The following is a 13,482-nucleotide window of genomic DNA, read 5'->3' as shown; positions in this document are numbered from 1 at the left end:
ACGACTCAGTCCTGGCCTACCATTGGTGTACATTGTATCATGACCTTTAGAAGAGCACGTAGGACGTGCGCGTGATTGCGAAATTCAGTGAATATTTCAGGTGCCTTTGAAACTTCATAAAAGCAAAACACCTTCAGAGCCCACTACCTCGAAACGAGACCCTTCCAGCGTACTTACACGAACAACTAAGGGAAAACCGCTCTTTCATTACCAAGGCAGTAGTCTTCAATAAATAAGCGGTCCAATCTGGTTTGGTATGCAGTACGACGGTGTGCACGACGATGAAGAAAGATGGACGAGGAGGAGTATAATCGATTGTTCAAATCGTGCTAATTAAGAAATATAGACGCTTGGAAGCGTAATTAGATACAAATGAAAAGAGGCATACAACACAAGCATTCCTACTGCAGTATTTGTAAAGTTTTTGCCAACATAACCCTAATATGTTCTGCGAGGAATCCATCAAACCAGGTGTATGGTTCACCTACTGTATGCATGCCGCTGCGCTGTGGTGCAATCACGGACACTTCTGGATTGTAACACTCCCATTTAGTGGAATCATTACAATCCGCTACTGTACAACAATGTTTCCAGGTTATTCTATGTTGGAATGTACTCTGTATATGCACAGCGTTCATATATCACTACTATAAACGTCTCTATGTTGTTGCATATCAATACTTTTACAGAGTCGAATTTAAGTTCGGCTGCTCTAAATGAAAGAACTCTAGTCCCAATGTGTTCACGTTTAAGAAAAGATATTTGGCTGCACAAGTAAAGGAAAAAAAATGAATTCGATCTGGTAAGGTAGGTAATGTAAAGTTTCCTGGGCATACAGCACCCATGAAGGCACATTTAGGGCTGATGTTTTGTTATTTAGCGTACCTTTTCTGCCACGTTTGACTAATCGTGAAAATGAGGGTGAGTGATGATATGATGAAATCAAAGAAGAGACAATCGCAAAGAACACCGATGCCAAAGCCGGGATTCAAACCCGGGCCCTCAGTCATGGAAGTCGACGGTAAAAAAGTGAAGTATGTGCCATCGCCATCCTTTTCCTTGTAAGAAGACTCATGCCCGGTTCGCTCAACGCGCGTTAAATTTTAAAGAAGCGTTAAATCAAGTTAACGCTACATTAGCACATTGAGGCATTTCTCCAACCTTCGTTAAGGCTAACAGACCTCTAATGTCGTCGTTAAATCTAAAGGCACTCTTTTGCTTCATTAAAGTGCTTAACAGCGCGTTGTGCTGTGTCGGAAATAAGATGGCGAAATTGCGTATGCCAGCTGTTGTGTTGAAAGGTTGTCCCAAACCGATCTGAACACATTATTTGCATACCGTCGCAAAACACACTAGTTCGATTTCTTTCTACAGCAAAAATAATTTTCCCATTTCGTATTTCATATTATAAATTCGTACTGAAAATCAGAAATCACATGTAAGTTAAATGAGAAATATCGTATCAATGTACTTTTTAAGTTTTGTCAATAATGGCATCGTGATCATCACACATTATTCAAATTTTATTAATTTTGCCTGTCTAGCCAAAAATATATGCTTATAGTTAATTATACGAACTTGATGTTTTTAGAATGCATATTGGGCTTCCACCTTCAATGCACTGTAACCATAAACACAAAATATCGCATGACTTTTTAAAATAATGTAACCTCCTTTTACATATTTCAATTTGTATAAGGTGAAGTCATTCACCAAAATATTCGGTGTCGTCGTCCACGCCGTTTTCCAGTGGATCACATAGAAACTGGAGAAAGTCGTGGTTTCTTGTGTTTATGCTTATGTCTGCTTATAACTACCATTCCAATTTTATGTTGCTTTTTAAACTGGAAAACGTAAGAGATAAAATTAAAATGAAGCAACTGTCCTAGAAAGAGGCAATACACGTCCTGTACTCTCATTTAATGTCAAATAAATTTGTGACATTACACAATGTAGCCTGCAATCTTTCAAAGTAATAGGGAATTGTTCTTTCGAACTTTTCAAATTAATTTCCACCTACTCCAATTAACATAATGGAAAAAAATGATTTTGCAGTGACGAGAATGCTCGACGTAAATGTTCATCATTCTATATTCTAAATCACAAGCGGCTAGGGACAGCTGTAGCAAACTGAAGATGCTAAAAGCACCAAAACTCACCAGCCTAACCTAACCAAGTACAGAAATAAAGAAAACCTGCCTAACCTATTTACTTATTTAGCACGTAACTGTACGTAAGTACTGTAGAATAAAACATGTTGTTTAATATAACGTGAGACTTAATATAATCACAAAATCAAAACAATTATTATGCAGTATATTGAAAATGGGCTGACATATAACGGTGCAAATAGAAATTAAATCGTATTCATAAGAAACTGAAAGAGCACTTAAAAATTGAAAAAAAAAAAACCGTTACATGTACAAGGTACATTTACGAACGACTACCATCTCATCGCGTAATATAGCTTACATATGTTGTTTCATTAAGAAAAAAAGCTTGAGGTCCTAAGCAGTTTCAAGTATATAGTTTCGTGCATGGACATTGTAACATTTTGACATTGTGCAGTGACATAAAACACACTACCATCCATTCGGAAATTATTCCTTGTACATACGTACAAGTGGTAATGATATTGTCTCAGTGCACTTGTTATATGTTTTACAAGTAATGATAAATTAAATGTAAAATATCATATTAATCAACCGTTCCATGTACAAGGTACATTTTCTGAATGACTACAATTTCATCACATAATGAATAACCGAACATATTGTAAAGAACCGTACTACACATGTATGTTTCATTAAGGAAAAAAGCTTCAGGTCATAAGCAGTTAAAAGGTGTTGTCGTTTCGTGCATGGAAATTGTAAGAGTATACATATTTGTTTGAAAAACACACTACCATCCATTCGGAAAGTTTTCCTTGTACATACGTACAAGTGGTAATGGTACTGTCTAACAGTGCACTGTTTTTTTGTTTTTTTACCAGTTATGATAAATCAAATGTAAAATATCATATTAATCAACCATTCCATGTACAAAGTACATTTTCTGAATGACTACAATTTCATCACATAATGAATAACCAAACATAATGTAAAGTACATGTATGTTTCATTAAGAAAAAAGCTTAATCCTAAGCTGTTTCTGGTAATGTAGGTTCGTGCATGGACATTGTAAAAGTATGCATATTTGTTTGTAAAACACACTACCACGCATTCGGAAATTATTCTTTGCACGGTACGTTCGTAGAAGTGGTGAGGATACTGTCTAACAGTGTACTTGTCCTTTTTACCATTTATGATAAATCAAAATATAAAATATCGTATTGTATTATATACGTATATTTTTTCTTTGAAAAATATTTGTACGAAACAAAAACACAACCATTCAGAAACGTCCCTTGTGCATATGCATGAACGGTAATCATACTGATAAACATTTTACGTGCCTTCTTTTTTTGTCAGTGAATATTTGGAAACAGTAGATTTCTTGTTTGCAATGCCACATTCACATCAATGCCAATAGAAGTGACTTGTTGCAATATTTACATATTTAATTGCCATGGCACAGTAAGTTAAGTTATGCATGGCGTACATTTCGTGAAATGTTCTCTTTTGTTGAGGAAAATTATTATAGCAAACACACGTTCATTTCCACCTTTAGGCCTCTTTTGCAATGTCATTTTAATATAATTAAATTTATCAAACTTCAAACAGATAACCCTAACCTAGAACAGTAGTTTTTATTTATATATTTATGATCTTGTATTTGCAGTCGGTAGGCACTCATTTAAATCTAACTTAAGATATTACAATGTAACTGTTAATCCTAATACATAACATTTTCGGTGTGCGGACGTAAATACCTAACTAACATTCATTTCTTAAACGTATATCTATGTGTTACACGTTACTTTATTTATTTTTGTTCCTGGGATTTCATACAAAAAAGCCCAATTCCGCTTACGCACAGTCTACTGTCCACGGTGCAACCAATGAAAACGTTACATTTCTCGTATCAAAGTATGAGAATAGCAAGGCATCAAAGCAAAATGTCTCTAACATGTCGTTAGTTAACGGGCCTGTAAAATCGCTTGAGCGAACATTAAAAGTTAAACAGGCTGCTAAGATTTTAGTGATGTGTTAACTATCAACTCGTTAAGAACTTTTTAAAGATGGTTGAGCGAACCGGGCATCAGACTCAGACATTACAACAAATCAACTCAACGGTGTAGCGGGTCTGACAGAGATCACTTCCGTTGGATAGTCATTGGTTTTCAGTGCATTCCACACACAAATTTTGGTTTCCTCATGATAGAACTGTTAATCTATTGGTTAGTCTTTGATGTTGCACCATGGAAGAAGCAAAGGCATTGCAGAGACTGAGTTACTTGTCCGCGTGCGCTTTTCTACAACTACATGTAGGCGTTGTAGGTTAATTTGCTCACCACTGTATTTGCCTTACGGATTCTGAGCCTCTTGGCGCCCACGCACCTAGCGGCAATGAGAACAAACATCAAAAGCAGTTCTCACCTCTTCTAACACAGTTTGTCTGCTGTATCACTTTAGCTAACATTGACAGTGATATTGAAGCTACGTCAAGTTTAACTGAGGGGTCGGTGGAAACTTGAAACCAGACTGGAGGAAGTTGCAAGGCTATTAACTCGCATGTTCTTTCACATATCAACCACCACAGAGGCTTGTGCTAGTATTGGTGTTAGTTGACATACTAGGATAGTCTAATCAGGACTGCACTTGTAGTTTAATTGATGTTAGTTGGTACAACCTTTTTGATTGATTGATTGAACGTCGCTTTTCTGCCACTTTTGGCTAATCACGACGATGAGGATGAGAGTTGTGATAAAATTGATGAAGGGACATTCACAAAGAACAATACAGCCTTTTATAATTAATATAATAGTTATTAGTTTGTTCAATGTAGTGGTATTTCCAATCAAGATAATCTCGCAGTCAAATGTTGAAGACAAACTAGGAAAAATATTTTCAGTAAGTTTCGATAAGTTTCCCAAGAGCACTTTATAGAATTAACAAGGAAACTAAATTTAAACCACTCAAATGTATATTTAAAAACATTCAACAGAAACCAAATTGCTAAAACTGGCACAGCATTATTCTCCTCAAGAAAAATCCCGACAAGAGGCAAATTCTTTGTTTTTGTTTTGTTGCTGCATATTAAGGAAATAGGTACACAAACAATTATGTATCAACACTTCATGTTATAAACGTAGCGAGTCCGTCAGATATGTACTCTACTACTTCCTAGTACAACCAATTCCATCTCTTGGAAGGAATCGATATCATGGATTGGTAATATCCGGCCGTCGGAGATTTCTACGCCCAAAGGGACAGTCAATCGAAAAAGCAATCTGAGACTAGGATCTTCGTTCCTTCTTTCACATCTTATTTCAGAAAACCATCGTCCAGCAGACAAACTGCTGGGTGGTCCACTTCATTCAACACGCACAGCGTGCGAACGTGCTTTTCAACCAAAACTTGACTAAGATCCACGGCCCCTCTGGAAAGAGAATGACAAGCGAAAAGTCCATACTTCAAACACGATCTTAATTTCAATTACAATCCGTATTTCATGTATAGCTTTGAGAATCAGCACTATTTTGGGAAATAACATCTTGTTTTCTGTCCCTGGAAAATTCCTGTGAAGGGCCTTGAGGAGGTTCGACTCCTTTCACTTGCATCTGCCGAATCTCAACAGTTACGTCCACTGTTGGTGTCATTAAATAACCATTGCTAGTCGAACTGAGGGCCAATACAAGTCCCATCAGTATATTTTCTTATTATTACTGAACAAAACGGAAAAACAACGCAGTAGTCGGCAAGTCGACCTGCAATACTAGGAAATGTAACTTCTTTATTTTAAGTATCAAATCCCGAGAAGTATTAGAATCACCCTTTCCTCGGAATGACTCTAATGTAGATATTCTCGCACATTTTCTATCAAGTAATATTTATGGAAATTACAATTTTAAGGAAGTTAATTTCACTCCGGTAAGTGAATGAACTTTCGACAACTAATATTCCCCTGAACTCAATCTGCACTTGACATTTGAGCACGATGGGTGTACATGTCAAGGGAAAACCTTCTTATGCAAAAAGCCTTAATTTCAGTGCAGAAATTATCGAGAAAATAAATAAATAAAATTTAGGAAGACATCCCTATGATCGACTACTTTCGCCTTTTATTTAGAATTGTCAGTATTGACCTTAATGACGTCAATGTCAGTTTCAACTTTATTTCTCAGACATGTCAGTGGTTCGAATCCTACCTCAAACTGTAGATCCAGTTCTAATTAGCTACCGTGTGCATAAAATGGACGTAAACTTTTCCAAGAATTTGCACTCAGTACAGGGAGGCAGTTTAGGCTTGCATCTTATATTCAGGTCTGTATAAAGATGGTCTAGGGGTTAGAGTGCGCTGTAGGTCTAGGCTATACACTTCAGACTGGAATCCTTACTTGTGCATATACTACTCTCATCTTGGCAATTAACTGTACACGTCACGCCTAATAATAAACAAACTGGATAACGTTAGTCAGTAATAGAAGTCCAATGCTTGATTGATTGAGTTAGGTAGGTCGCTTTTCTGCCACTTTTGGTTAATCTTGACGACGATGGTGACTGATATCATGAAATTGATGAAGGGACATTCACAAAGAACACCCATGCCGGAATTCGAACCCTGGCATCGTAGCACGCTGTGCTAACCACTCCGCCATGGAAGTCGAACAAATAAAGCCCAACCAACAAATGTAGCATTTTAGTGCGAGGTCTAGTGTCAAGAATCTCTGCCTTTTCCTGTGAGTAGTTCCTCCACAGCACAGCTTTTCCCTTAAGAGCAACACAGCAACGAAAAATCCTTCGCCGCCATCCTTTAATTGCAGGGCGGGTTGAGAAGCTTTTCAAGTCAATATACGTCACTTCCTGTGTTGGACGCCGAGACGTGATCGCAGCCTACACAGCGTAATTGCAGTCGTATTTGCATGGTCCACAGTCTTCCCTTTTTACCATGCTCAGCTGAAGAATATTATGCCAAGAAAGCACCAACCTGAAATGCCCAAACACCTGATAAGACCATGATGAGAGAGAGGAGAAGATGCAAGCAATCCAGAGATTATTATGCAGCATCCTTTGTGGTTTGTGGCACGCATGTCCCGCCGTAACAATTTAGCCAGCCAAGTCTGCCATTGTATTCGTTATATTGGTCGTAACCGTAGGGACTTTTTCTTCCCGTTTATGACCACGGTTTGTCACAAGGGACTATTTAAAGAGCTTATTTCCTTTCAAGGAAGAGACGGTTTTGTAAACGCAAATGAGCCGGGAGGTATTTAATATCACCCGGCATAAATCTCTAACTAATTTCATCAAGCGGTAAGTCATCTAAACCCGAAGCTACTGTCATTCACAGTGCCTCTGTCGGTTCGAGGATTGCAAAGCAGTGATCATGGAATCTAATTGCAGTCATTATTTCATCGTCCAGTATCATTCACGCGATTAAGGTAGAAAATAGTTTTTTTTAAAGACGCGATTAAGGTACAAAATAGTTTTTTTTAAAGATCATTTTCATAAAAATGGGAGCACACTTTTCATTAGAAATTTATCCACAAGTCAAGAATGCGTGCTCTAAAATCTTTGGAAATGGGTGCTCTAAAATGTATACAACTTGAGCTGGCAACACCTAACCTATAGTCTCGATGGCCTAGGATCAGGCGCGGAGACCGCCTTTGTTGCAGGGACCCTCTGTTGCCTTGTTTACCTACGAAGGTACACGCGGTCAAACAAACTATTAGGCCTACTGCTTGAGCAAGAAGCGACAACCTTAATCCACCTCCCCAAAGCAGCCAGCAGGGATACAGGATTTATAAAAAATAACCGTTCTGCGCTGTGAATGGACACCGGTTGGTACGACGGCCGGAGAATAGTGTTGAAGCCCCCTATACACTTGGTGCCGTTTGACAGTGTAACAAGACACCAAATATGGTGCCCCAGAATTCCGCATTAAGACTAAAAGGAGTGTCCTGTTGCCGGTTTTGGTGGCATATTTCTATTGTTGATTTATTTTATTTTACTTCGCTGTTCCGCCACTTTCGGCAAATCGCGAAGATGAGGATGAATGATGAAAGGACAATCTCAAACATACGTATGTGGACGACACACAAGTCCCACATATGGTTATACTGGCTGTGATTCCAGATGCCAGACACTCGTTAGTCTGTAAAATGCACTCCAGGATGGCATATTTTTTAGAGTGTATGTACCGAACTAAAGAGGTAGAAAAGCGACATTAAACAAGAAAAATATAAATATACATATCTAAAACATGTCCGTTATACCATGGAGTGAGATGAGGGTGAAGTTCTTGCGTCTAATAAATTCAGTTGGCATACTCGAAGGTGTAGCGGTAAGGCCTCGCCTTCTAATGAAAGGCCAGAATGGTTCAGAAACCACCATTGGTCCAGTCCCGATTGGCCTGTTTGATTATAAATTATTATAATGTGGACCTTAAATTTTTTTTTAAAAAAAAAGTCACTTCATATTCAGAGAGGGGAGTTCTCATTTCTCACATTTTTCAACCAATTCCTTGCTAGGATTTATCTCAAGTGTGTGTGGGGAGGGAGAAGAGGTAGAGTAGCGGTGCCAACCCTAGCATAATGATGCTAAACCTAGCACAATTTGTGCTTCTTTAGCACCTAGCACCCTGTGCTTGCATAATGGGAAAATCGAGGATAATTTGCAAACTAGATCCTCTGGAAGGGAGAAATTCATTTCAAAGGACGATAAATTGAGAAATTAAAAATAAAATTATACCCACATCTTATTTCCAGGTCCATGGACATGCTTTCCCAACCACACTCTCTTCTCTTCATATTTTCTTCATTCTCTCCAGTTTACCTCGCGAGGAACATTTATTGTCAAGAAATTGGTTGTGTAGCCCAAATGAAACAAATGTTCCTCTTTGAGGTCGACGAATCATCTCAAACTTTCTCTAGTTCAATGTTGAACTCAACTCGAAGAGTAAATGCATAACTTAAAATTACAATCATCCGGAAAAAAATATTATAGTAAAATACAATTACTAATCAATAATGGTCATAATTCATTATTATTACTGTATAGAACAGAGCACAATTTATCAGCATTTAGCATAATTTCACAGATTAAACAGCGCTTTTTCTTATCGGGAGGTTGGCAACACTGAGGCAGAGGTAATAGAAACTTCGAGATGACGTCCATTCCGTAGCCGTTGTTTCAAACTCATCGACAGGAATCCACCTAGAAATATACTCTTCTCCAATCTTCTACTTCCAATAACGTTCACGGCATCCCGGCGTGCACAGAAGATTAAAATGTAAGAGAATCACTCCCGCAGGCATTGTATTCGGCCTCCATAGGAAGCAGGAGATCAATTCCATAGCTTCGTGTCAACTCCGGGAAAAGGAAGAAGTGCTGATGCGTCTAGCAAGTTACTTCGGTTAATGAATGCCATCGTTGTGCGAAAGCACCGATGCCCGGAATGCAAAGGGGCAACGAACAAGATGTTCAAATTCAAGTCGCTCTCTGAATGGGTAGATGTGACTAAGATGTTCGACGCGACTTTGCCAGGTTTTTTCCTCATCGCGATTTTTTCACAGCCGTGCACAAAATCTTAAGTATTTTCTTTTTGGTGATAAAGATTACCCCTTCAACAGAATCGTAAATTGTTGATTTTCTTCATTTGGTTTATTTCAATTTGCTTATATGCCACTATTGACTAATAGCGAAGATGAAGATGAGCGATATGATGAAACTGATGAAGAGACACTCGCAAAGAACATCCAATTCCAGGCAGATTCGAACTCGGGATCTCTGGCGTAGTAGTGCACTGTGCTAACCACTACGCCACAGAGGTCGGCAACACACCCTTAAATGTTCAGAAATATTGAACTCGTAGCGAATAAATGTTTGGGGACGGCATAAAATTATAATAATGTTAATGAAGTCTATAGATTATCTTATATATATTATTATTAACATTAATCTACATAAAGTTCATTAAAATATTTGTGTAATAATTTAACTAATCCGTGGTAAATTGATTGATTCATTTATTTTACTTGGTTTTTGTGCCACTTTTGGCTACTTTCCGAAGATTAGGATGAATGATGATATCATGAAATTGATTAATGCACACTCGCAAACACCCATGCCCAGACCGGGATTCGAACCCGGGACCCCTGGCGTCATAGCGCGATGTGCTAACCACTCTTTTCCTTTTTAAAAGAAAATACCCCCTACACAGAGGTATCCCCCACCATTCACACTTTTTCTCACTTCTACACTTTTCAATTGTTACAGTTTCTCAGCATCTGGACAAACACAAATACCCATGCCTTACCCGGGACTCGAACCCGGAACCCCTGGTGTTGTAGCGCGCTCTGCTAACCAGTCCGCCACGGAGATCGACTAATCCTTGGTAAAAAATGCTCGTCTCTACGGTTGACTACTTTGTAATAACTAATTCCAATTCTTGCGCTAACACAGTTTCTTGCATAATTAAAAGAAAAACACTGGTTTCTTTGTTCCAATATGAAGAAAACCACGTCTTCAAAGTATTTTGTGATTCACTTAATAACAAAATGGAATAAACTTTTCGCATTCCCAGCGGGGAAGGCGTAATTCGGTATGTTCCGTGTTGCTATGCGAAAGCCAGGGGGGCGCATGTGAAGTATCGCAGCTGTATAACATATTCCTGAAGGGATGGTCAGGTACTTCGCTTCTACCACACAAAAAATTGAATGCTCTGAAAGAAGCCTACCTAAAGTTTCAAATGTCTTGAGCTGGCCATAAAGCAGACTTGGATTGATGGATTGATTTGGTGTTTTAAGTCTACTTTGTGCACAGTAAGGCTAATCGGGACTGGACCTACAGTTTAAAGTGGGATCCGAACCACTATGTTCCTCCACCGGGAATAGAACCCAGGACCCATAAAGCTGACAAACAACTTGCACAGTATGTTTTGTTATTTTACGTCCTCTTTTTTACCTCTTTTGGTTAAGCGTGACGGTGATGAATGGTGAATTGATGAAATAGATGAAGGCCACAAGGAAACATCATGTTTATCCAGGATTCGAACTTAGGATTATTCGAACTTAGGATTCCTGGTTTCATAGCGCTAGGCTAACCATCCGGCATCGTGTCTTGTACAAATATTGTAAACACAAAGGAGAGGAAGAGAGAAATAGGAATAAAGACAAGAAAAAGAAAAAGAAAGGAAGAAAGGAAAATGTAGAAAGAGAAAGGGAGAAAAAGAGGGGAAGGCAAAGAGGGGAAGACAAAGAAAGAGGAGGAAGGCAAGACAGAGAGAAGGCAAGACAGAGAGAAGGCAAGACAGAGAGAAGGCAAGACAGACAGAAGGCAAGACAGACAGAAGGCAAGACAGAGAGAAGGCAAGACAGAGAGAAGGCAAGACAGAGAGAAGGCAAGACAGACAGAAGGCAAGACAGAGAGAAGGCAAGACAGAGAGAAGGCAAGACAGACAGAAGGCAAGACAGAGAGAAGGCAAGACAGACAGAAGGCAAGACAGACAGAAGGCAAGACAGACAGAAGACAAGACAGACAGAAGACAAGACAGACAGAAGACAAGACAGACAGAAGACAAGACAGACAGAAGACAAGACAGAGAGAAGACAAGACAGACAGAAGACAAGACAGACAGAAGACAAGACAGAGAGAAGACAAGACAGACAGAAGACAAGACAGACAGAAGACAAGACAGAGAGAAGACAAGACAGACAGAAGACAAGACAGACAGAAGACAAGACAGACAGAAGACAAGACAGACAGAAGACAAGACAGAGAGAGAGAAAGAGACAAAGTATGGAAGTAATTTACCTGCTACCTTCATTAAAGAGGAAAATTGAAACAGTCAGAAATGTCTGGCTACGGAAGTTAAACCTGTAATCTCTCTCATAATTCTGGAAATCGATGGTACGCTACTGAAAAGTTATCTTCTTAGGCAAATATTGTGATCGTCATCTGTGATCTTCATAATGGCATGTTTTGGTACTGTAGTATATTCACGGACACTTCCGAGTTGTAATGATACCATTGACTTTCAATAGAATTGTTACAAACCAGAAGTTTGGTTTGGTTTGAGTTGATGTTTTAAGTCCACTTTGTGCACGGTAAGGCTAATCGGGACTGGACCTACAGTTTAAAGTGGAATCCGAGCCACTATGTGCTTCCACCGGGTATCGAACCCGGGACCCCTTGATTACAAGGCGACCCTACAACCCAGAAGTGTCCGTGACTAGAATAATGTATTCGATAAAAGTCTACGGGAATGTTAAAATGTTTATTTAAATTTATATATATATACACACACAAAACATATAATTTTACTTCCACGATAAAAACGAAGAAGATCACAGAACTTAATATCTAAAGAAGATGAAAGATTAACAAGTCATCAACTGTTATTACTTGAATATAAAGTGTTGCGACTTCATATTGATTTCTTATAGCAGCGTATCTTCAGCATGCTAAGTAATTATACTGTATACCTGCTTTATTATACAACAAACTTTTGGACTTCACAAAGCAGTAAAAAAACTGCAGTTTTCTAACAGTTTTAATGAAGAAGGAAATATTAAGCCACCAGATGACATTAAGGATAAATTATGCGAAAATTGATAAGGCCGACGTTTTGCAAAGGGGAGGGGAGTGTATATTTACGACACTTGTCGTATCGATTATTAGAGAAAACCTCTTCGTTGATCCATATCTGATTACATCACGGATAATGTATTTGAGTGCCATAAACAATGCAGAGCGATTATGCATGGATCATTTACCGCGGCGAATGGAAAGATGGGGCAAAAGAGGCTGGCAAAAACGAGCCACGCACAGAAGCGTTCTTCTGGGGTCTTTCCCAACATTGCAGCCCGCCCAAGAAATGTCGCTATTCACAGAAACTGTATTAAAGTAATTAGCCTAATGTTCTCAGGTTATGCTGATGCTGTGCGCATATTAAAAAACATCAGTACACAGACGCACACAAATTGAACGACTTGATCCCAAGGGGGGGTTGAATAAAGAAGGAAAAAAAAGTGTACTCGAATTAACGGGGCCTTTGTTGGCCTTGAAGCTAAACATGTCCACAGCAGAAGCTGAACTTCCTACACAGTCCTCACGACAATAAAGGCCGCTTTCATTTTATCCTCATTATCCAGGGAATCTTGACTGGTGTTGCCATCTCAGATGCAAACTTGCGTCAAGATGGTTCCAACAAAAGTGGCCGCATGGGCATTAGCGAGGCATTTCCTCCTCAAGGGACAACATTTCTGGTCGACCGCGATTATTTTTCCAGTATGCATAATTAAGGTGAGAGCTTATGCTCGCAAGAAACTCCTCGGTGGCTTAAATGCTGCATTAGCTGTGAGTTGGCAACGCTTACTTTCCT

At 38.9% G+C, this 13,482-nt stretch overlaps 1 protein-coding gene across 1 annotated transcript in view; it reads right to left on the bottom strand.

Annotated features, from left to right (window-relative positions):
- The window catches only part of LOC145984285 (uncharacterized), a 238,021-nt gene that overhangs the window by 98,688 nt on the left and 125,851 nt on the right, over positions 1-13,482 (bottom strand). The gene's annotated exons all lie outside the window — the stretch shown is intronic.

This window comes from Lepisma saccharinum, chromosome 2 (assembly GCF_977018435.1).
Source record: "Lepisma saccharinum chromosome 2, izLepSacc3.1, whole genome shotgun sequence".
Classification (NCBI taxonomy): Eukaryota; Metazoa; Arthropoda; class Insecta; order Zygentoma; family Lepismatidae; genus Lepisma; species Lepisma saccharinum.
This window is presented reverse-complemented; position numbering and strand designations above follow the sequence as displayed.